Source organism: Bos mutus, chromosome X, assembly GCF_027580195.1.
Source record: "Bos mutus isolate GX-2022 chromosome X, NWIPB_WYAK_1.1, whole genome shotgun sequence".
Taxonomy (NCBI): domain Eukaryota; kingdom Metazoa; phylum Chordata; class Mammalia; order Artiodactyla; family Bovidae; genus Bos; species Bos mutus.
Window position 1 is genome coordinate 37721522 of NC_091646.1, and position 25724 is coordinate 37747245.

Below are 25724 nucleotides of genomic sequence, written 5' to 3' on the forward strand. Positions count from 1 at the left end.
AAGGCATTTATAGACAAAAGTTGAAATTTGGTCATGTACACCTTAACCAGGAATTCAATTTTTTTTTAATTTTTTATTTTAATTGGAGGCTAATTACTTTGTAATATTGTGGTGGTTTTTCCATACATTCACATGAATCAGCCATGGGTGTACATGTGTTTCCCATCCTGACCCTCCCTCCCACCTCCCTCCCCATCCCATCCATAAGGGTCATCCCAGTGCACCAGCCCTGAGCACCTTGCCTCATGCATAAAACCTGGACTGGTGATCTGTTTCACATATGATAATATACATGTTTCAATGCTATTTTCTCAAATCATCCCACCCTCGCCTACTCCCACAGAGTCCAACAGTCTGTTCTTTACATATGTGTCTCTTTTGTTGTCTTGCATATAGGGTCATCATTATTATCTTTCTAAATTCCATATATATGTGTTAATATACTGTATTGGTGTTTTTCTTTCCAAAGTACTTCACTCTGTATAATAGGCTCAAGTTTCATCCACCTCATTAGAAATGATTCAAATGCACTATTTTTAATAGCTGAGTAATATTCCATTGTGTATATGTATCACAGATTTCTGATCCATTTGTCTGCTGATGAACATCTAAGTTGCTTCCATGTCCTGACTATTGGAAACAGTGCTCCTATGAACATTGGAGTACATGTGTCTCTTTCAATTCTGGTTTCCTCAGTGTGTATGCCCAGCAGTGGGATTGCTGGGTCGTATGGCAGTTCTATTTCCAATTTTTTAAGGAATCTCCACACTGTTCTCCATAGTGGCTGTACTAATTTGCATTCCCACCAACAGTGTAAGAGGGTTTCTTTTTCTCCATACCCTCTCCAGCATTTATCATTTGTAGACTTTTTGATAGCAGCCATTCTGACTGGCGTGAAATGGTACCTCATTGTGGTTTTGATTTTCATTTCTCTGATAATGAGTGATGTTGAGCATCTTTTCGTGTGTTTGTGAGCCATTTGTATGTCTTCTTTGGAGAAATGTCTGTTTAGTTCTTTGGCCTATTTTTTGATTGGGTGGTTTATTTTTCTGGAATTGAGCTGCAGGAGTTGCTTGTATATTTTTGAGATTAATTCTTTGTCAGTTGCTTTGTTTGATATTATTTTCTTCCATTCTGAAGGCTGTATTTTCACCTTGCTTATAGTTTCCTTTGTTGTGCAAAAGCTTTTAAGTTTAATTAGGTCCCATTTGTTTATTGCTTTTATTGCCATTACTCTAGGAGGTGGCTCATAGAGGATCCTGCTGTGGTTTATGTCAGAGAGTGTTTTGCTTATGTTTTCCTCTAGGAGTTTTATAGTTTCTGGTCTTACATGTAGGTCTTTAATCCATTTTGAGTTTATTTTTGTGTATGGTGTTAGAAAGTGTTCTAGTTTAATTCTTTTACAAGTGGTTAACCAGTTTTCCCAGCACTACTTGTTAAAGAGATTGTCTTTTTTCCATTATATATTCTTGACTCCTTTGTCAAAGATAAGGTGTCCTTAGGTGCGTGGATTTATCTCTGGGCTTTCTATTTTGTTTCATTGATCTATGTTTCTCTTCGTGCCAGTACTATACTGGCTTGATTACAGTTGCTATGTAGTATAGCCTGAAGTCAGGCAGGTTAATTCCTCCAGTTCCATTCTTCTTTCTCAAGATTGCTTTGGCTATTCAAGGTTTTTTGTATTTCCATACAAATTGTGAAATTATTTGTTCTAATTTTCTGAAAAATACCGTTGATAGCTTGATAGGGATTGCATTGAATCTATAGATTGCTTTGGGTAGTATACTCATTTTCACTATATTGATTCTTCCAATCCATGAACATCAGGTATTCAATCTTAACATCACCAGGCATGGTACAAGAAGAAATGTGTTTCCTGATGTGATACAATCTAGCACTAATAATTTACAGGGAAACAGTCAGTCCTGATTATGCCTTCTGTCTCAGCACAATTAGGTGAGCTTTGATGCTTTTGAACTGTGGTGCTGGAGAAGACTCTTGAGAGTCCCTTGGACTTCAAGGAGGTCCAACCAGTCCATCCTAAAGGAGATCAGTCCTGGGTGTTCATTGGAAGGATTGATGTTGAAGCTGAAACTCCAATACTTTGTCCACTTGACGCGAAGAGCTGCCTCTTTGAAAAGACCCTGATGCTGGGAACGATTGATGGAGGGAGGAAAAGGGGATGACAGAGAATGAGATGGTTGGATGGCATTACCGACTCAATGGACACGAGTTTGTGTAAACTCCGGGAGTTGGTGATGGACAGGGAGGCCTGGTGTGCTGCAGTTCATGGGGTCACAAAGAATCGGACACAACTGAGCAACTGAAGTGAACTGAACTGAACCTTCTTTTGTGTGTCAGTTACTTAGATGCACCTAGATATATGTAAATATTCACAACCTATGCACTTAAGATGCCTATATTAAATATGTGTGTGTGTTTGTTTGAGTTATATATAATTTTTAAGTGTTCTGGATTGAATGATACATTATAGTGCCTCTAGTAAAAAGGCAATTAGCAAATTTTGAAATCAACACTTTTATTTTAAAATAAAATACTTTAGTCCTGAGTTAGAGTGAGGTTGGACACGGGGCTGACTCAGCCCACACCCTTCCTTCCCGCCTCAGTGGGTCATGCCCAGAGTATGGCTGCAGTAGCAGACTAGGGGGACAGGGTATGACTGGGTGCCAGTGCAGGAGTCAATGGCCTTCCCAGTTTCTAATCCCTTCAGATTAGCAGCCCCCAAGGAGACTGACTGCCTACTTACACAGAAACTAGTAGAGATTCTGAAGACTTTTCAGATTTTTGAAGAATAAGAGGAACTTCAGTGCAGGATTTTTATTTTGGGAAAGTTAACCTGGTAAGAGTGGATAAGAGAAATCAGTAAAAGCAAGAATCTTCCACAATCTGTAATTGAACATGTTGGTGGGAAAATGTTTATATCTGGATCTTACAGAACAGGAGTACATAGAAAAGACACCAATATTGATGCATTGTGTGTTACACCAACACATGTTGATCAAAGTGACTTTTTCTCCTCATTCTATGTTAAGTTGAAATTACAGGGAGAAATAAAAGATTTAAGAGCTGTTGAAGAGGCATTTGTACCAGTTATCAAACTGTTTGATGGGATAGAGACTGATATTTTGTTTGCAAGATTAGCACTTCAGACTATTCCAGAAGACTTGGACTTAAAATATGACAGTCTGCTTAAAAATTTAGATATGTATAAGAAGTCTTAATGATTGCAGAGTAACCAATGAAATTTTACATCTAGTGCCAAACACTGACAACTTCAGGTTAACCCTGAGAGCTATCAAACTGTGGGCCAAAAGCCACAACATTTATTCCAATATATTAGGTCACCTTAGTGTTGCCTTCTGAGCTATGCTAGTAGCAGGAACTTGCCAGCTTTGTCCAAATGTAATGGCATCAACTCTAGTACATACATTTTTCTTGTTATTTTCTAAATGATATGTACTTAAATTATATTAAAATAAAATTAACTATAGACACTGAAAAAAACATAAGTGACAATAAGTATTGGCAAAGGTGTGGAGAAAAGGGAAAACTTGTGCACTGTGGGTAGGAATAAAACAAAGCAGTTATGGGAAACCAGTATAGAAGTTCCTCAAAAATTAAAAATGTAGCTTCCATGTGATCCAGCAATTTTATTTCTCGGTATTAAAAAAAAATAAACACTATCAAAAAGTTATAATACCCCAATGTTTATTGCTACATTATTTCTAATAGCCAGGGTATGGAAAAATTTATATCAATTAAAGATGAATGAATATAAAAATATGGTGTACACACACACACACACAGAGACAATGGAATATTATTTAGCCATTGAAAGAAGGACATCACAACAATGTAAATGGACTTTGAGGGCATTATGTTAAGTTAAATGTTAGGCTGATAAAGGCATACATCACGTCCTCAGTTGCATGTAAACTCTGATAATTTCTTTAAAAATGTTCTTATATACAGAGAATAGATTGTGTGGCAGCAGGGCTGAGGGCTGGGAGAATTGTGTGAATGGAGTCAAATGTTTTAAACTTTCAGTTATAAAATAAAGAAATCATAGAAATGCAATGTACATCATGGTGACTAAAGTTAATAGTGAAAGTTGCTCAGTCGTGTCTGACTCTTTATGACCCCATGAACTATACAGTACATGGAATTCTCTAGGCTAGAATATTGGCATGGTTAGCCTTTCCCTTCTCCAGGGAATATTCCCAACCCAGGGATCGAACCCAGGTCTCCCTCATCGCAGGTGGATTATTTACAAGTTGAACCATGAAAGAGGAGAGTGAAAATGCTGGCTTAAAACTCAACAATCAGATCTTGAAGATGGCGGAGGAGTAGGACGGGGAGAACACTTTCTCCCCCACAAATTCATCAAAAGAACATTTAAACGTCGAGTAAATTCCACAAAACAACTTCTGAATGCCGGCAGAGGACATCAGGCACCCAGAAAAGCAACCCAACTCTTCGAAAGGAGGTAGGAAAAAATATTAAAAACAAACAAACAAAAAGAGACAAAAGAGGGAGGGACGGAGTTCCGTCCCGGGAAGGGAATCTTAAAAAGAGAGAAGTTTCCAAACATCAGGAAACCTTCTCACTGCCGAATCTGTGCCGAGCTTTGGAAGCACAGAGGGCAACATAACAGGGAGAAAAAATAAATAAACAATTTAAAACTCGCAGATTGCGAGCCCTACGGTAACTCCCCCAGCAGAGAAGCAGCGCAGACGCCTGCATCCGCCATTAGCAAACCGGGGCTGGGCAGGGAGGCGCGGCGTGGGCTGCATCGCTGAGAGTAAGAATCTGGCCTGAATACCCTGAGCGCTATCTGAGCGAAATAATTTGGGCTAGCAAACCAGACTGTGGGATACCTACCACGCGAAAAGCCAGCCCTAACCTAAGACCACCAGGCCCGCACACAGAACAAAGGACTGAACAGAGATAGCCGGCTGCAGACCTTCCCCCTCCGGTGACAGGCAGCCAGAGCCGGAAGGGGGCAATCGCAGCCCCAGAGAGACATTATCTATAAAATTGTAAGCAGGCTTCTTTGCTAACTAAAACTTCTTGGGGTCTGGGCGGTCAACATCTGCCTGAGAAGGTGCGCCCGGTTTTACATCCAGATAACCGAGTGGCGGGGAGGCGATAAGTCGCAGCATTGGCGCTTGCCTGGGAAGAGCAAATTGGCGCTCGGACCTGGGAAGAGCACAAAACGCAGGCCCAACTGAGTCTGCGCCTCTGAGGACTACCCAGTGCCTGAACCTGAGCGGCTTGGACCTGGGAGGTGCATGCAGCCCAGGGCCAGCCTCGGATTGTTCCCGGCAGAACAACCTAGAGTCCGAGCAGTGTGGACAGGGGAGGCTACACGCGCCCGTGGCGGGGCAGACCCAGGGTGGCTGAGGCACTGCGAGCCCACGCCAGTGTTATTTGTTTGCAGCATCCCTCCCTCCATCCCCACAGCGCGACTGAACAAGTAAGCCTAAAAAAAAAAAAAAAAAAAAAAAAAATGTCCTCCACCATGCCCTTTGAGTCAGGGCGAAAACCAGATACTGAAGAGACTAGCAAACAGAAGAAGACATAACAGAGGGAAACGCCTTGGAAGCTACAGGCAATAGATCAAAACCCTGTGGTTACTACGGACTACATAGGAAGGGGCTATAGATCTTGAGAAATATAAATCTGACCAAGGAACTAGCCAAAATGAACTGAACCCACAACACCCACAAAAAAAAAAAAAAAAAAGTCCTAGATATATTTTTATTATTTTTACGATCATTCTTTCTTTTTTTTTTTTTTTAACTAAAAAAAAAAAAATTTTAAGTCCTCTATTGTTCCTTTAATTTTCACTTTTATAACCTATTACTTTGCAAAAAAAAAAAAACCCTATTTTTTCTTCTTCAGCAAACTTCACATATATATATTTTATAATTTTTTGACCTTGTTTTTTTTTTGTTTGTTTGTTTTTGTTTTTGTTTTTTTTCTTCTTTTCTTTAACATTGTATTTTTGAAATTCCAAACTCTACTCTAGATTTTTAATTTTCGCTTTTTGGTATATGTTATCAATTTTGTACCTATAGTTTTTTTATATAATTTCTGTGACTTTTTTTTTTTTTTTTTTTTTTTTTTTCTTCTTCTCTCTTTCTTTCTCTTCTTCTTTTATATAACATTGTATATCTGAAATTCCAAACTTTACTCTAGATTTTTAATTTATGCTTTTTGGTATTTGATATCGATTTTGTACCTGTATTTTCTTTATAATTTTTGTGACATTGTTTGTATTTGTTTGTTTGTTTTCTCTCTTTATTTTTTTTTTTTTTTTTTTTACATTGTATTTTTGAAATTCCAAACTCTACTCTAGATTTTTAATTTTTGCTTTCTGGTATTAGTTATCAATTTTGTACCTGTACTTTCTTTATAATTTTCACGACCTTGTTTGTTTTTGTTTGTTCGTTTTTTCTCTCTTTCTTTTCCTTCTTTTAACATCGTATTTTTGAAATTCCAAACTCTACTCTAGATTTTTAATTTTAAACTTTCTGGTATTAGTTATCAATTTTGTACCTGTACTTTCTTTATAATTTTCGTGACCTTGTTTGTTTTTGTTTGTTCGTTCTTTCTCTCTTTCTTTTCCTTCTTCTTTTCTTTAACATCGTATTTTGAAATTCCAAACTCTACTCTAGATTTTTGCTTTTTGCTTTTATGTATTTGTTACCAATTTTGTACCTTTAAGGACCCAATCTTCAGGACCCATTTTTCACTAGGGGTGAGATTACTGGCTTGACTGCTCTCTCTCCCTTTGGACCCTCCTTTTTCTCCACCAGGTCGCCTGTGTCTCCTCCTAACCCCTCTCTACTCTACCCAACTCTGTGAATTTCTGTGTGTTCCAGATGGTGGAGAACACTTAGGAACTGATTACTGGCTGGATCTGTCTCCCTCCTTTTCATTCCCCCTTTTATCCTTCTGGCCACCTCTGTTACCTTCCTCCTTCTTCTCTTCTCTGTATAACCCCGTGAACATCTCTGAGTGGTCCAGTTGTGGAGTGCACATAAGGAAGTGACTACTGGCTAGCCCACTCTCTCCACTATTGATTCACCTCATCTCATTTGGGTCACCTCTAACTCCCTCCTCCCTCTTCTCTTCTCCATGTAACCCTGTGAACCTCTCTGAGTGACCCTCACTGTAGAGAAACTTATCATCTTTAATGTAGATGTTTTATCAATGGTGCTGTATAGAAGGAGAAGTTTTGAAACTACTGTAAAATAAGACCGATAATCGGAAGCAGGAGACTTAAGTCCAAACCCTGACTCCAGGAACTCCTGACTCAAGGAACATTCATTGACAGGAGCTCATCAAATGCCTCCATACCGACACTGAAACCAAGCACCACACAAGGGCCAATAAGTTCAGGGCAAGACATACCAAGCAAATTCTCCAGCAACAAAGGAACACAGCCCTGAGCTTCAAGATACAGGCTGCCCAAAGTCACCCCAAAACTATAGACATCTCATAACTCATTACTGGACATTTCATTGCACTCCAGAGAGAAGAAATACAGCTCCACCCACCAAAACACCGACACAAGCTTCCTAACCAGGAAACCTTGACAAGCCACCTGTACAAACCCACACACAGTGAGGAAACACCATAATAAAGAGAACTCCACAAACTCCCAGAATACAGAAAGGACACCCCAAACTCAGCAATTTAAACAAGATGAAGAGACAGAGGAATACTCAGCAGATAAAGGAACAGGATAAATGCCCACCAAACCAAACAAAAGAGGAAGAGATAGGGAATCTACCTGATAAAGAATTCCGAATAATGATAGTGAAATTGATCCAAAATCTTGAAACTAAAATGGAATCACAGATAAATAGCCTGGAGACAAGGATTGAGAAGATGCAAGAAAGGTTTAACAAGGACCTAGAAGAAATAAAAAAGAGTCAATATATAATGAATAATGCAATAAGTGAAATTAAAAACACTCTGGAGGCAACAAATATAGTAGAATAACAGAGGCAGAAGACAGGATTAGTGAATTAGAAGATAGAATGGTAGAAATAAATGAATCAGAGAGGATAAAAAGAAAAACGAATTAAAAGAAATGAGGACAATCTCAGAGACCTCCAGGACAATATTAAACGCTACAACATTCGAATCATAGGGTTCCAGAAGAAGAAGACAAAAGAAAGACCATGAGAAAATACTTGAGGAGATAATAGTGGAAAACTTCCTAAAATGGGGAAGAAATAATCACCCAAGTCCAAGAAACCCAGAGAGTCCCAAACAGGATAAACCCAAGGAGAAACACCCCAAGACACATATTAATCAAATTAACAAAGATCAAACACAAAGAACAAATATTAAAAGCAGCAAGGGAAAAACAACAAATAACACACAAGGGAATTCCCATAAGGATAACAGCTGATCTTTCAATAGAAACTCTTCAAGCCAGGAGGGAATGGCAAGACATACTTAAAATGATGAAAGAAAATAACCTACAGCCCAGATTATTGTACCCAGCAAGGATCTCATTCAAGTATGAAGGAGAAATCAAAAGCTTTCAGACAAGCAAAAGCTGAGAGAATTCTGCACCACCAAACCAGCTCTCCAACAAATACTAAAGGATATTCTCTAGACAGGAAACACAAAAACGGTGTATAAATTCAAACCCAAAACAATAAAGTAAATGGCAACGGGATCATACTTATCAGTAATTACCTTAAATGTAAATGGGTTGAATGCCCCAACCAAAAGACAAAGACTGGCTGAATGGATACAAAAACAAGACCCCTACATATGTTGTCTACAAGAGACCCACCTCAAAACAGGGGACACATACAGACTGAAAGTGAAGGGCTGGAAAAAGATTTTCCATGCAAATAGGGACCAAAAGAAAGCAGGAGTAGCAATACTCATATCAGATAAAATAGACTTTAAAACAAAGGCTGTGAAAAGAGACAAAGAAGGTCACTACATAATGATCAAAGGATCAATCCAAGAAGAAGATATAACAATTATAAATATATATGCACCCAACATGGGAGCACCACAGTACGTAAGACAAATGCTAACAAGTATGAAAGGAGAAATTAACAATAACACAATAATAGTGGGAGACTTTAATACCCCACTTACACCTATGGATAGATCAACTAAACAGAAAATTAACAAGGAAACACAAACTTTAAACGATACAATAGACCAGTTAGACCTAATTGATATCTATAGGTCATTTCATCCCAAAACAATGAATTTCACCTTTTTCTCAAGCGCACATGGAACCTTCTCCAGGATAGATCACATCCTGGGCCATAAAGCTAGCCTTGGTAAATTCAAAAAAATAGAAATCATTCCAAGCATTTTTCTGACCACAATGCAGTAAGATTAGATCTCAATTACAGGAGAAAAACTATTAAAAATTCCAACATATGGAGGCTGAACAACACGATGCTGAATAACCAACAAATCACAGAAGAAATCAAAAAGAAATCAAAATTTGCATAGAAACGAATGAAAATGAAAACACAACAACCCAAAACCTGTGGGACACGGTAAAAGCAGTCCTAAGGGAAAGTTCATAGCAATACAGGCACACCTCAAGAAACAAGAAAAAAAGTCAAATAAATAACCTAACTCTACACCTAAAGCAACTAGAAAAGGAAGAAATGAAGAACCCCAGGGTTAGTAGAAGGAAAGAAATCTTAAAAATTAGAGCAGAAATAAATGCAAAAGAAACAAAAGAGACCATAGCAAAAATCAACAAAACCAAAAGCTGGTTCTTTGAAAGGATAAATAAAATTGACAAACCATTAGCCAGACTCATCAAGAAACAAAGGGAGAAAAATCAAATCAACAAAATTAGAAACGAAAATGGAGAGATCACAACAGACAACACAGAAATACAAAGGATCATAAGAGACTACTATCAACAATTATATGCCAATAAAATGGACAACGTGGAAGAAATGGACAAATTCTTAGAAAAGTACAACTTTCCAAAACTGGACCAGGAAGAAATAGAAAATCTTAACAGACCCATCATAAGCATGGAAATTGAAACTGTAATCAAAAATCTTCCAGCAAACAAAAGCCCCCGGTCCAGACGGCTTCACTGCTGAATTCTACCAAAAATTTAGAGAAGAGCTAACACCTATCCTGCTCAAACTCTTCCAGAAAATTGCAGAGGAAGGTAAACTTCCAAACTCATTCTATGAGGCCACCATCACCCTAATACCAAAACCTGACAAAGATCCCACAAAAAAAAAAACTACAGGCCAATATCACTGATGAACATAGATGCAAAAATCCTTAACAAAATTCTAGCAATCAGAATCCAACAACACATTAAAAGATCATACACCATGATCAAGTGGGCTTTATCCCAGGGATGCAAGGATTCTTCAATATCCGCAAATCAATCAATGTAATACACCACATTAACAAATTGAAAAATAAAAACCATATGATTATCTCAATAGATGCAGAGAAAGCCTTTGACAAAATTCAACATCCATTTATGATAAAAACTCTCCAGAAAGCAGGAATAGAAGGAACATACCTCAACATAATAAAAGCTATATATGACAAACCCACAGCAAACATTATCCTCAATGGTGAAAAATTGAAAGCATTTCCTCTAAAGTCAGGAACAAGACAAGGGTGCCCACTTTCACCATTACTATTCAACATAGTTTTGGAAGTTTTGGCCACAGCAATCAGAGCAGAAAAAGAAATAAAAGGAATCCAAATTGGAAAAGAAGAAGTAAAACTCTCACTATTTGCAGATGACATGATCCTCTACATAGAAAACCCTAAAGAGTCCACCAGAAAATTACTAGAAATAATCAATGACTACAGTAAAGTTGCAGGATATAAAATCAACACAGAGAAATCCTGGCATTCCTATACACTAATAATGAGAAAACAGAAAGAGAAATTAAGGAAACAATTCCATTCACCATTGCAACGGAAAGAATAAAATACTTAGGAATATATCTACCTAAAGAAACTAAAGACCTATATATAGAAAAAACTATAAAACACTGGTGAAAGAAATCAAAGAGGACACTAATAGATGGAGAAATATACCATGTTCATGGATTGGAAGAATCAATATAGTGAAAATGAGTATACTACCCAAAGCAATTTATAGATTCAACGCAATCCCTATCAAGCTACCAACAGTATTCTTCACAGAGCTAGAACAAATAATTTCACAATTTGTATGGAAATACAAAAACCTCGAATAGCCAAAGCGATCTTGAGAAAGAAAAATGGAACTGGAGGAATCAACCTACCTGACTTCAGGCTCTACTACAAAGCCACAGTTATCAAGACAGTATGGTACTGGCACAAAGACAGAAATATTGATCAATGGAATAAAATAGAAAGCCCAGAGATAAATCCACGCACATATGGACACCTTATCTTTGACAAAGGAGGCAAGAATATACAATGGATTAAAGACAATCTCTTTAACAAGTGGTGCTGGGAAATCTGGTCAACCACTTGTAAAAGAATGAAACTGGACCACTTTCTAACACCATACACAAAAATAAACTCAAAATGGATTAAAGATCTAAACGTAAGACCAGAAACTATAAAACTCCTAGAGGAGAACATAGGCAAAACACTCTCCGACATACATCACAGCAGGATCCTCTATGACCCACCTCCCAGAATATTGGAAATAAAAGCAAAAATAAACAAATGGGACCTAATTAACCTTAAAAGCTTCTGCACATCAAAGGAAACTATTAGCAAGGTGAAAAGACAGCCTTCAGAATGGGAGAAAATAATAGCAAATGAAGCAACCGACAAACAACTAATCTCAAAAATATACAAGCAACTCCTACAGCTCAACTCCAGAAAAATAAACGACCCAATCAAAAAATGGGCCAAAGAACTAAATAGACATTTCTCCAAAAAGACATACAGATGGCTAACAAACATATGAAAAGATGCTCAACATCACTCATTATCAGAGAAATGCAAATCAAAACCACTATGAGGTACCATTTCACACCAGTCAGAATGGCTGCAATCCAAAAGTCTACAAATAATAAATGCTGGAGAGGGTGTGGAGAAAAGGGAACCCTCTTACACTGTTGGTGGAATGCAAACTAGTACAGCCACTATGGGGAACAGTGTGGAGATTCCTTAAAAACTGGAAATAGAACTGCCTTATGATCCAGCAACCCCACTGCTGGGCATACACACTGAGGAAACCAGAAGGGAAAAGACACGTGTACCCCAATGTTCATCGCAGCACTGTTTATAATAGCCAAGACATGGAAGCAACCTAGATGTCCATCAGCAGATGAATGGATAAGAAAGCTGTGGTACATATACACAATGGAGTATTACTCAGCCATTAAAAAGAATACATTTGAATCAGTTCTAATGAGGTGGATGAAACTGGAGCCTATTATACAGAGTGAAGTAAGCCAGAAGGAAAAACATAAATACAGTATACTAACGCACATATATGGAATTTAGAAAGATGGTAACAATAACCCGATGTACGAGATAGCAAAAGAGACACTGATGTATAGAACAGTCTTATGGACTCTGTGGGAGAGGGAGAGGGTGGGAAGATTTGGGAGAATGGCAATGAAACATGTAAAATATCATGTAGGGAAACGAGTTGCCAGTCCAGGTTCGATGCATGATGCTGGATGCTTGGGGCTGGTGCACTGGGACGGCCCAGAGGGATGGTATGGGGAGAGAGGAGGGAGGAGGGTTCGGGATGGGGAACACATGTATACCTGTGGCGGATTCATTTTGATATTTGGCAAAACTAATACAATTATGTAAAGTTTAAAAATAAAATAAAATTGGAAGAATAAAAAAAAAAAAAAAAACTCAACAATCAAAAACTAAGATCATGGCATCCGGTCCCATCACTTTATGGCAAATAGTGCAATGATGGAAATGGTGACAGACTTTATTTTCTTTGATTCTAAAATCACTGCAGATGGTCACTGCAGATGGTGACTGCAGCCATGGAATTAAAAGATGTTTGCTCCTTGGAAGAAGAGTTATGACCAACCTAGATAGCATATTAAAAAGCAGAGACATTACTTTGCTGACAAATGTCCATCTAGTCAAAGCTACGGTTTTTGCAGTAGTCAAGTATGGATGTGAGAGTTGAACTATAAAGAAAGCTGAGCACCGAGGGGTTGACACTTTTGAACTGTGGTGTTGGAGAAGACTCTTGAGAGTTGGACTGCAAGGAGATCAAACCAATCCATCCTAAAGGAAATTAGTCCTAAATATTCATAAGAAGTACTGATGCTGAACTCCAATATGTTGGCCACCTGCTGCAAAGAACCAACTCATTGGAAAAGACCCTGATGTTAGGAAAGATTGAAGGTAGGAGGAGAAGGGGATGACAGAAGATGAGATGGTTGGATAGCATCACTGTCTCGATGGACATGAGTTTGAGCAAGCTCCAGGAGTTGGTGATGGACAGGAAAGCCTGGTGTGCTGAAGTTCATGGGATTGCAAAGAGTAGGGCACAACTGACTGACTGAACTGAACTGATTGTGGTAGTCATTTAACAATATATACAAATATTGAGTCACATTTTATATTTTAAATTAATATAATATGTCAATTATACCTCAATAATGTTTTAAAAAGTCTACTCCTTGAATGACGGCATTTTAAAATGGAAAAAGAAATCATCGATTGAGAGGAAGTCTTTGCAATACATCCTTGTGATTGGCAATGTTCTGAAATGCTGCCCCTTTCATTCTCATCCCCTGCTGTACTCCCTTGTATAATCAACTTCCTTTATGTGTAGGATAAACAAATATATATCAATGGGTATCATTTCCATAGGTAAGTTACTGATTAATTCATTCTGAGTTAAACCAAAGGAAGGCTATCCTGGGTTGGTCAGATATAATAAGTTGGTTAAATCTTTAAAAGAAACAAAAAGCAACAGTAGACCTGCTCTTACTTACCTGAAAGAAATAAAATGTATATGTTTTAAACTGCCTAATAGGGAAGCTACATAACAAAGAACAATGAATATTTTATAAGCACAGAAAGTGGTCCCTGGAAGATAGCTAGCAAGGAAATAGGAACCTCAGTCAGGAAATAAATTCTTCCAACAACCAACACTCTGATGGAAATCACAGTTCCATTCAGCACCTTAATTATAGCCTGAAAGAAGACCCAGTTAAACCATCCACAGACTCCTGTCCTGTGAACATTGTGAGGTAATAAATTTTTATAAATTTAAGTGTGTGATAATTTATTCACCAACAGGAAACAAATGCCATATGTTTGACAAATAACTTGTGTCTAGTAATTACACAATTCAATTATAAAAATTCAAACAATCTAGTATTTGAATAAAATATTTGAATAGACACCTAATCAAAGATCTATGGATAGCAAATAAGCACAGTAAAACATGTTTGCATTAGTTTTCTATTACTGCTATATGAAATGACCAGAAATTTAGTGGTTTAAAGCAACATATTTATTATCTTACAAATTTGTAGGTTTAGAAGCTGACATGGGTCTCCTTGGGCTGAAATTAATATGTATACACAGGGCTGCACTCCTTTCTAGAGACTCTAGGAAAGACTCCCCCACCCATTTTTTCAGCATTTAAAGACTCCCACATTAATTGATGCATAGCCCACTTCTACATCTTCAAAGTCAACAGCCTTCATATCTCCCTCTAACCCTGACCTCAGCTGGGAAAGATTCTACAATTTTAAGGACTCAGCAATTAAATTGGACTCACCTAACTAATCCAAAATAATCTCATATCAAGGTCCTTAATCGATAATCACACCTGTTCCATCCCCTTTGCCATGTAAGGTAGCATAAATTCCAGGGATTAGGATGTGGATATTTTTGGGATATCATTATTCTGCCTTCCACAGTGGTTAGCATTATTAGTCATCAGGGAAACATAAAACTAAAATGACATGACCCTAGTACACACTAGAAAAGTTGAAATAAAAAATACTAGAAAAAAGCATCTGATAACAAGTATATGGAGCAACTGAGTCTCTCATGATAATGTTTATGATAATAAAATATAGTGCAACTATTTTGGAAATTCATCCATTCATCTCTTAGTCTAAACATACATTTACCTATGACTTAGCAATTCAATTCTTAGGTACTTATCCAAGATGTATGAAACATAAATCCACAGTAAACTTGCTCATGACTGTTAATAGTAGTTTTAATCCTAATAGGGAAAAACAGAAAACTACCCAAATATCCATCAACAAGAGAGTAGATAAATTGTGGTATATCCACACAAAGGAACACTACTCAGTAATACAAATTAAAGACTTCTGACATACACAATAACATGTATGACCTTTAGAATCACTATTTACCAAGCACAAAAGAGAATATGCTCTAAGATATCACTTATATAAAACTCTAGGAAAGATGATTGTAATCTATTCATAGAAAGTAAATTAGTGTTGCCTGCTTCCTGGGATGTGAAGCAGAGATTTAATGGAAAGGGGTATGTGGAAAATTTTGGCATGATGAAAAAGTATTATACCTTGCTTAAGGCGTTATATGCATGGCTGTATACATATGTTAAAATAATTAAACTATAAAATTAAATAGATCCATTTTATTGTATAAAATTATAATTCAGTAGTTATTTTTTAATGAAAGAAGATAAAGACATTTTGAGACAGATGAAATATAAAACAATTTGTCTCCAGTAGATATAAGTAAGTAAATAAGTGTTAGTTGCTCAGTCGTGCCCGACTCTCTGTGACCCCATGGACTACAGCCCACCAGACTCCTCTGTCCATGAGATTTTCCAGGCAAGGATAATGGAGTGGGTTGCCATTTCCTTCTCCAGGAGATCTTCCCAACCCAGGGATCGAACCCGGGTCTCCTGCACCGCAGGCAGATTCTTTACCAACTGAGCTACATACCCTATAGTAAGTAAGTAAGAGTCCCTCAGTCGTGCTCGACTCTTTGCGACCCCATGGACTGCAGCTCACCAGGCTCCTGAGATTTTCCAGGCAAAGATACTGGAGTGGGTTGCCATTTCCTTCTCCAGGAGATCTTCATACCCTATAAGAAATGCTAAAAGAAGTTTTTCAAGCTGAAGACACCAGATGGAATTCCAGATGGGCATGAAGGAAAGAAAAAGAAGAGAAAGATTAAATAGCTGGATAAATGCAGAAAACTTAAAAAAAAAAAAAAAACTGAACTAAGTCTATGTTTATCTGAATATCAGTCCTATATTGCTATGGACCAAACTACTCCTCTACTTCAAAGCCAGGGAGTCTCTTTTTTCACTTAACTAAGACAGACTAATGTATAATAGTGTAACAGAAAGTGGGGTCCAACTGCTCACCACACAAAAAACAATAAAGAGGCCAGGTTGTTGGAAAGGAAACTTGCTTTATTTTGAATGCCAGCCACTAGAGGTGGGAGGGACTCATCCAGAAGTTGGCTCTTCCCATTGACTATCAGTGGACAAGAGCTTTTATAGCCTGAGGGAGGGGGCTATATGTAGAAAGAGTATAGTCAGCTCTGACAATAATCTTGAAATTGGTCATTGGCAATCTGACCAGCCTCATGTTAACTGCTTTAAGTACAATTAATCTTCAGTTCCATAGTTGTTTTATTCCCATTTTATTGAGGCCAGTTCTCAGAATTGTGGCCAGCTTATGTCATGGCTACAGTCTGGTCATCATGTAGTTAACTTCTTCCACCTAGAGGGGGGTTTCAATATCTAAAGGACAGATCCCAAGATATGGCTTACAATATTATCTATAGTTCTTGACAAGAACTAAATGTTCTTGACTATAAGTGACTACATTATTATTACTTGGTCTCCTTTGATTGTTTTCCTTTGTTTATATATTTTTCTCAGTTCTCTGATTAAACTCATTCTTTGGCTAAAGCTTTTCCACAGACAAAAGGCAAGTGAAGGACATGAGAGGCAAGGACCATAGGATCCTGCTCTATTTCAGTGTGACCTTTTCCAGAATGACCAATAAGTGAAGCTATATGTTATGTAGTTATTTTTGTGTGGCTTCTTTCACTTTGCATAACACTTTTGACATTCAGTTCAGTTCAGTTCAGTCGCTCAGTCATGTCCGACTCTTTGTGACCCCATGAATTGCAGCACACAAGGCCTCCCTGTCCATCACCAACTCCCGGAGTTTACTCAAACTCATGTCCATCGAGTCGGTGATGCCATCCAACCATCTCATCCTCTGTCATGCCTTTCTCCGCCTGCCCCCAATCCCTCCCAGCATGAGGGTCTTTTCCAGTGAGTCAACTCTTCACATGAGGTGGCCAAAGTTTTGGAGTTTCAGCTTTAGCATCAGTGCTTCCAATGAACACCCAGGACTGATCTCCTTTAGAATGGACTGGTTGGATCTCCTTGCAGTCCCAGGGACTCTCAAGAGTCTTCTCCAACACCACAGTTCAAAAGCATCAATTCTTCAGTGCTTAGCTTTCTTCACAGTCCAACTCTCACATCCATACACGACCACTGGAAAAACCATAGCCTTGACTAGATGGACCTTTGTTGGCAAAGTACTTTTGACATTAATTCATGTTATTTTGCTTAACAATTGGTCATTTATTTTATTACTGAGTTTTTTTTTTTCTATTTGTAGATATATCATACTTTGTTTCACTCTTAACCACATATATTAATCTGTTCAGGCTGCTATAACCAAATAACACAGGCTAGGTGTTTAGATATTTATTTTTCACTATTCTGGAGGCTGGAGATCTAATATTATGGTGATAGCATGGTCAAGTTCTGGTGAAGCTCCTCTTTCAGTTTGCAGACTGCCATATTATTAGTGTGATCTCATATAGTGGAAGCAGCTAGAGAGTTGTGTGGGATCTCTTGTGTGTGTGCATGCTAATTTGCTTCAGTTGTGTCTGACTCTTTGTGACCTCATGGACTGTAGCCCGCCAGGCTCCTCTGTCCATGGGATTCTCCAGGCAAGAATATGGGTGTGGATTGCCATGCCCTCCTCCAGGGAATCTTCCAGACCCAGGGATCAAACCCATGTCTCTTATGTCTCCTGCATTGGCAGATGAGTTCTTTACTGATAGCACCACATGTGCTAATGGTAAAGCCCATAGGATCACTTATATGAGAATTAATCCCATTCAAAGGGCTCTATATTCCTGACCTGTGCACTTTCAAAGTGTCTCATGTCCTAATTTCATCACTTTCGGCACTAGGATTTCAATATATGAATTTGAGAATAGAGGTCACATATAGATCATAGCAGAACATATCAAAATTATTTCCTTTTGTTTTTCACTACAGTGAATAAAACTACTATAAACATTCATGTGCAGGCCATTGTGTAAATGCGTCTCTTTTTCTTTTACTTAAATGCCTGCTGCTGCTGCTGCTGCTAAGTCGCTTCAGTCATGTCTGACTCTGTGCGACCCCACAGACGGCAGCCCACCAGGCTCCACCATCCCTGGGATTCTCCAGTCAAGAACACTGGAGTGGGTTGCCATTTCCTTCTCCAATGCATAAAAGTGAAAAGTGAAAGTTAAGTCACTCAGTAAGTGTCTGACTCTTCATGACCCCATGGACTGCAGCCTACCAGGCTCCTCCATCCATGGGATTTTCCAGGCAAGATTACTGGAGTGAGTTGCCTAGGTACATGTGTAGCTTTAAAGAAATTACCACAGTCTTTCCCCAAATGACTGAATATTTTACATTCCCACCAAAGTCCATACGAAATTTTCAATGGTCCACATACACCTGTGATGGTTAATTGTGTGTGTGACCTTAACTGAACTAATATATATATATATATATATATATATTCATATAGATAGAGGCATTGATATGCCATATATATATATATATATATATATATGCTGTGTGCTATTCTTAGCGGCTCAGTCATGTCAGACTCTTTGTGACCCCATGGACTGTAGTCTGCCTCTGTTGATGGGATTCCCCAGGCAAGAATACTGGAGTGGGTAGCCATTTCCTTCTTCAGGATCTTACCAACCCAGGGATCAAACCTAGGTCTCCCACACTGTAGTCATATTCTTTACTATCTTAACCACCATGGATATATATATATATATATATATACACACACACACATAAAGCAAATATATATCAACTAAAATATATATAAATACTAATATATATACTAAAATATATATGATATTAAAATATGTTTATATATAAAATACAAATATATATATATATATATATATATATATATATATATATATATAATCAGTCAGTTAGTCAGCGGTTCAGTCAGTCAGTTGTGGCAGACTCCTTGTGACTCCATTGACTGAAACACGCCAGGCCTCCCTGTCCATCACTAACACCCAGAGTCTACTCAAACACATGTCCATTGCATCAGTGATGCAAACCAACCATCTTATCCTCTGTCATCGCCTTTTCCTCCTGCCTTCAATCTTTCCCAGCATCAGGGTCTTTTCAAATGAGTTAATTCTTTGCATGAGGTGGCCAGAGTATTGGAACTTAAGCTTCAGCATCAGTCCTTTCAATGAATATTCAGGACTGATTTCCTTTAGGATGGACTGGTTGGATCTCCTTGCAGTCCAAGGGACTCTCAAGAGTCTTCTCCAACACCACAGTTCAAAAGCATCAGTTCTTCAGCACTCAGCTTTCTTTACATCCACACATGACTACTGGAAAAGCCATAGCTTTGAATAGATGGGCTTTTGTTGGTAAAATAATGCCTCTGCTGTTTAATATGCTGTCTAGGTTGGTCATAGTTTTTCTTCCAAGGAGCAAGTGTTTTATTAATTTCATGGTAGCAGTTACCATCTGCAGTAATATTGGAGCCCCCAAAAGTAAAGTCTGTCACTGTTTCCACTGTTTCTCCATCTATTTGCCATAAAGTGATGGAACAGGATGCCATGATCCTAGTTTTCTGAATGTTGAGTATTAAGCCAACTTTTTTACCCTCCTGTTTCACTTTCATCAAGAGGCTCTTTAGTTTTTCACTTTCTGGTGTCATCTGATATTTCCCCCGGCAATTTTGATTTCAGCTTGCACTTCATCCAGTCCAGCGTTTCTCATGATGTACTCTGCATATAAGTTAAATAAACAGGGTGCAATATACAGCCTTGGCGTACTCCCTCCCTGATTTGGAAACAGTCTGTTGTTCCATGTCCAGTTCTAACTGTTCCATCTTGACCTGCATACAGATTTCTCAAGAGGCAGGTAAGATGGTCTGGTATTCTCAATTTTTTAAGAATTTTCCACAGTTTGTTGTGATCTACACAGTCAAAGGCTTTGGCATAGTCAATAAAGCAGAAGTAGCTGTTTTTCTGGAACTCTCTTGCTTTCTCAATGATCCAACAGATGCTGACAATTTGATCTCTGGTTCCTCTGCCTTTTCTAAATCCAGCTTGAACATCTGGAAGTTCATGGTTCACATACTGTTGAAGCCTGACTTGGATAATTTTGAGCATTACTTTGCTAGCATGTGAGATGAGTGCAATTTTGCTATTGTTTGAACATTCTTTGACTTTTTTTTTTTTTCCTTTGGGATTGGAATGAAAGCTAACCTTAAATTTAGAATTAAATCGAAGAAAATCCCTTATGATTATACAGTGGAAGTGATAGATAGATTCAAGGGATTAGATCTGATAGACAGGGTGCCAATTTACAGGAGGCAGCAATCAAGACCATCCACAAGAAAAAGAAATGCACAACGGCAAAATTGTTGTCTGAAGAGAGCTTAGAAATAGCTGAGAAAAGAAGAGACACTAAAGCAAAGGCAAAGAGGAAAGATATGCCCATTTTAATGCAGAGTTCCAAAGAATATCAAGAAGAGATAAGAGAGCCTTCCTCAACTATCAATGCAGAGAAACAGAGGAAAACATTTGCATGGGAAAGTTAGAGATCTCTTCAAGAAAATTAGAGATTAAGGAAACATTTCATGCAAAGATGAGCATAATAAAGGACAGAAATATTATGGAGCTAACAGAAGCAGGAGATATTAAGAAGAGGTGGGAAGAATACACAGAAGAAGTAAACAAAAAGGATCTTCATGACCTAGATAACCATGATGGTGTGATCACTCACCTATAGCCAGATATTCTGGAATGCAAAGTCAAGTGGGCCTTAGGAAGCATGACTACAAACATAGCTAGTGGAGGTGATGATATTCCAGTTGAGCTACTTCAAATCCTAAAATATAATGCTGTGAAAGTACTGCACTCAATATGCCAGCAAATCTGGAAAACTCATCAGTGGCCACATGGACTGGAAAATGTCAGTTTTCAGTTCAATCCCAAAGAAAGGCCTTGTTAAAGAATGTTCAAATACTGTATATAATATAATATATATTATATATATGTATATATTGAATACCACATTGTACTGGTTCTGTTTTATATTTGGAGAATCCTGACTAATACAATGGGCTTCCCAGCTGGCGTTATTGGTAAAGAACTTGCGTGCCAAAGCAGGAAACATAAGAGATGAGGGTTCAATCACTGGGTCGGGAAGACTAATACAACACCCAATATACAATGATGGGAAAAGCATAAGATAACAGCAATAGACATCTCAGTTTAAATGAGGGGGAATAAAAAAAATAAAAAAATAAAAATAAATGAGGAGGAATAGAAGCTGAAAACAGTTACTGCTTCAAGGCAGTTATGTAATCCAGACAGGCAAACTCCAGCCAAAATCCCTTGGTCAGTTTCAAGGACTTGGGGTAATTCTGCCTGCCTCTTGGCTCTGTCCTTGCAGGAGTTTTATTTCTGCTTCTGATTCATCCTTCCTTTTTCATGTAAAGTAGCATTTATTTGCAGCTCAGACTGCTTTCTGCCAGTAGAATTTTCGGGGTCTAAGAGATACTTTTTATTTTTAATTGTGTCTGTCTCTTTTATTCTAAGCTGGCAGTGTTTCTACTATATTAATTTCTTAAGAACTTTGTGAGCATACTATGCATTTCAGAGGGATTCATTCCTTTACACAAAGGACAAACTCACTGCTCTTTTCAGGATAATCCCTTCTGTAATTCTGGCTCCAGCTAAGATGGATGAGAGAGAATGACTTTAAACTTCCAAGTGGTCCTCTGATACAATTTAAAGGATCTGTGAGGCACACTCTTAATCTTTTTAAAGACCCTTTTATGTGACTAAATACTTTGATATTTGATCTTTCTGGGGCTTCAGGAAGGTAGTCACCCTCAGCCTTTTCTCTGGAGCACATTTTCCTTACAGTAAATCTCTTAATTTATTGTCTTTTGACATTCCCATAGGTTGTTTCCAAAATCATCAGATCCTGCTTCTTTTTGATCTAACACTTCTTCCCTCAATTTTCTCTTTCTTTTGCATTTTACTATAAGTTACAAGAAAAACCATGCTGTGCCTTGAACAGTTTGTTTGAAAATCTTCTTAACTATGTGGACAACAAACCCCTAAAATGTTGCATGCCATTCATGTAAACAATGCTGCCTGCCATCAGTTACTGCAGCACCCTGAGGGGAATTCAGTTTGGAGAAAAACAAGATACTGGCCCTAGGTAAGTTAAACGACATATCAAGGAATGATTTCAATGAGCCCAGACTCCTGCATCTTCCCATACATAGAAAATCACTAATATCCTTAACTTGAGATGTCTGTATTTTTTGTGATTAGCAACAATATTTTGATGTTCAACTACTTTTTTTTTTTTCCCAGCAAAAACTCCTATATATCCTGGCTCCTCCATTACGTCTTTGGAACACTTCCTCAAAGCTATTTGAGAGGCTGTCTTCTGAACTCTATTTCTCAGTAAGGGTCCTGAATAAAACATAACTTTCTTTTTTTTTTAGTCAATAGCTAAATATTTATCACTTGAAAGTACTTTCTACATAATTCCAAGTGTCAATTCTGCTAAGCTCTCTGCAGCTATAAAACAATGACTTCCCCTTCCTCTATTTTCCAATAATATTTTCCTATCCTTCTTCTGAGCCCTTACCAGCAGTGTCCTCCAAATCCACATTTCTACCGGTCTGTTTAGGGTGATTTAGACTTTATTATGTTCTTAAAAGGTCTTCCACCTATCCCTGGGTTCAAAACTATTCTCACATTTTTAAGTACTTATTACAGCAGCACCCCACTACAAAAACAAAAACCCATATTAGCTATCTGCTGTGCTGTGCTGTGCTAAGTTGCTTCAGTCATGTCTGACTCTTTGTGACTTTATGGACTGTAGCCCACAAGGCTCCTCTGTTCATGGGATTCTCCAAGCAAGAATAGTGGAGTGTGTTGGTATGCCCTCATCCAGGGGATCTTCCCAACCCAGGGATCAAACCTGTGTCTCTTAATGTCTCCTGCATTGGCAGGAGAGTTCTTTACCACTAGCACCAGTTGGGAAGCCCCATATTAGCTATCTATTGCTGCCTAAATACTGTATCAGCCAGGTTTCAACAAGAGAAGGAGAACTAGTAAGAAATCATATATACATCTTTATTTATTTGTTACAAGGAATCTCATGCAATTGTGGAGATTGGCTAAGCAAATCTGATTCTAAAATATTGGCTCTTTGTGCGCAGATACTAAAAAGAAATACAGAGACAGAATTTTGAAGGAACAAGAAAGAGTAGCTTTGGTTTTTGCCAGGCAAAGAGGAAACACAGCAGGCTAGAACCTTAAGAACTGTGCCCCTTTCTCTGGGGAACAGGGAGAGGTTTTATATCCAGGGGCTGGTGGTCTAGATTAGATGATAAGACTCAGACTAATGAAGGTCTTAACATTTTTCTTTGCTTCTGCAAATTTACTGCCAAAGATACCATCAGGTGGCTCAACAACAAGGTCTGGTGTTTCTGAGGTTATCAGCCCCTGATCTTTTTGAAATGCAGAATGCTACAAGGGCGAGTAGGGGGAGGAGAATACCAGGTGCAGAGTATAATTCATATGGAGTCATAAAGTAAATAGCTTTGTTTAGCTTTGTGGAGGACAAGTCTAGCTACAGGTGTTTTTTAGATGTAACAGCTAAAGAGTAATCAAGATTTCTGAACTATTTCAGGCCTGTCTATGTTGTTTCCCTAGCCTGTTCATTGTTTCCTTATCTTCCTTGTTTATCAGAAAAGGAAAGACTTATTTCTACTTAAGAAAAACCTCATGTCTATTTTTGCTGCAACAGATTCCCCAATGCCAGTTTATTCCGTCCATATCAGTGGAGAAAGTAATGGGATATTGTTCTTGTCTGGCTAAGGACAAAGCTTCAGTTTTACTCCACTTGACAAACTCCAGCTATCTGGCACAAGGGTCCATCTATCTCCTACTTTGAGTCCAGATTCCATTGGACAGGTCCTCCAGAGGGGACAATAGTGCTAAGGATGAAAGTCCATTGGCATTGTATGGAGCTTTCTGTCCACAGGTGGCAGTCAGAAAGGAAAGCCTAAGGGAAAGAGAGCAATTGCACACTCAGGTCTGGAATCTCCCTCACACAGGAGGCATATAACCATTTTTAAATGAGTTTTAACTTATTTAGTCAATTCTAGCCATGGTAGTCTCCCTTTTGATTAATTTAAACTCTGGGTAGATTATAGTTCGAATCATCTCTGAAAAATACCTTGATGGCAACACATAGATTAATGTTTGATGAAATAACTGGGTGAAGGTGTATATATGCAAATAAATGGCCACTACATTCCTTCCCACAATGGCACCCCACTCCAGTACTCTTGCTTGGAAAATTCCATGGACGGAGGAGCCTGGTGGGCTGCAGTCCCATGGGGTCACTGAGTTGGGCACGACTGAGCAACTTCACTTTCACTTTTCACTTTCATGCACTGGAGAAGGAAATGGTAACCTACTCCAGTGTTCTTGCCTGGAGAATCCCAGGGATGGGGGATCCTGGTGGGCTGCCATCTATGGGGTCTCACAGAGTCGGACACGACTGAAGCGACTTAGCAGCAGCAGCAGCACATTCCTTCCCATTCCCTTTAATACATCAGAAAGCCAATGCAACTCTATCATTTGTCTCTGAAAACATGCAATTTCTTTTCTGTTGCACTGTATTAGCCAAGTAAGTTGCAGGGCTGGACTATATTGAGGTAGAGAAGGTTTCATCTCATGATGGAAGGAGTGAAAAAGTGTCTGTGGACATTTTTAATTACCATATTCTGCTTTCCAGTCACAAATTATTTACACTTAAACTACACTCACAGAATATTCACCCCTTCAATCTACTTTCCCCAACTATTTATACAAAGTACAACAACAGATAAGACGAATCTACTGTGATGCTTTCAGGGATCTATGGTAACTAAAAAAGAATTTAAAGGAATGTTATGAGTGAGACATGGGAATTTTCTGCAGTTTAACTTGGGAGAGGATTACAAAGATGAATTCAATTGCCAAAGTTTATACAAATACAAAATTAAGAGCTATGCATTATAGTATGCAAATTTTATTTCAATAAAATAATAAACATTTAAAATAAAAGTATCAAACTGAAAGGAGCTGTTAAAAGTAGATTAGTTGAATAGTATATTCATGAAAGATTGAAGGCAGGGGGAGAAGCAGATGAAAGAGGATGAGATGGTTGGATGGCAACACTGACTCAATGGACATGAGTTTGGGTAAACTCTGGGAGTTGGTGATGGACAGGGAAGACTGGCGTGCTGCAGTCCATGGGGTCACAAAGAGTCGGACACGACTGAGACTGAACTGAACTGAACTGAATATCTTGTAAGATAGAT

At 38.2% G+C, this 25724-nt stretch overlaps 1 pseudogene; it reads left to right on the forward strand.

The window, feature by feature from the left end:
* Nucleotides 1-2702: 2702 nt before the first annotated feature.
* Nucleotides 2703-3474, forward strand: LOC102266145 (poly(A) polymerase type 3-like; annotated as a pseudogene).
* Nucleotides 3475-25724: the final 22250 nt, after the last annotated feature.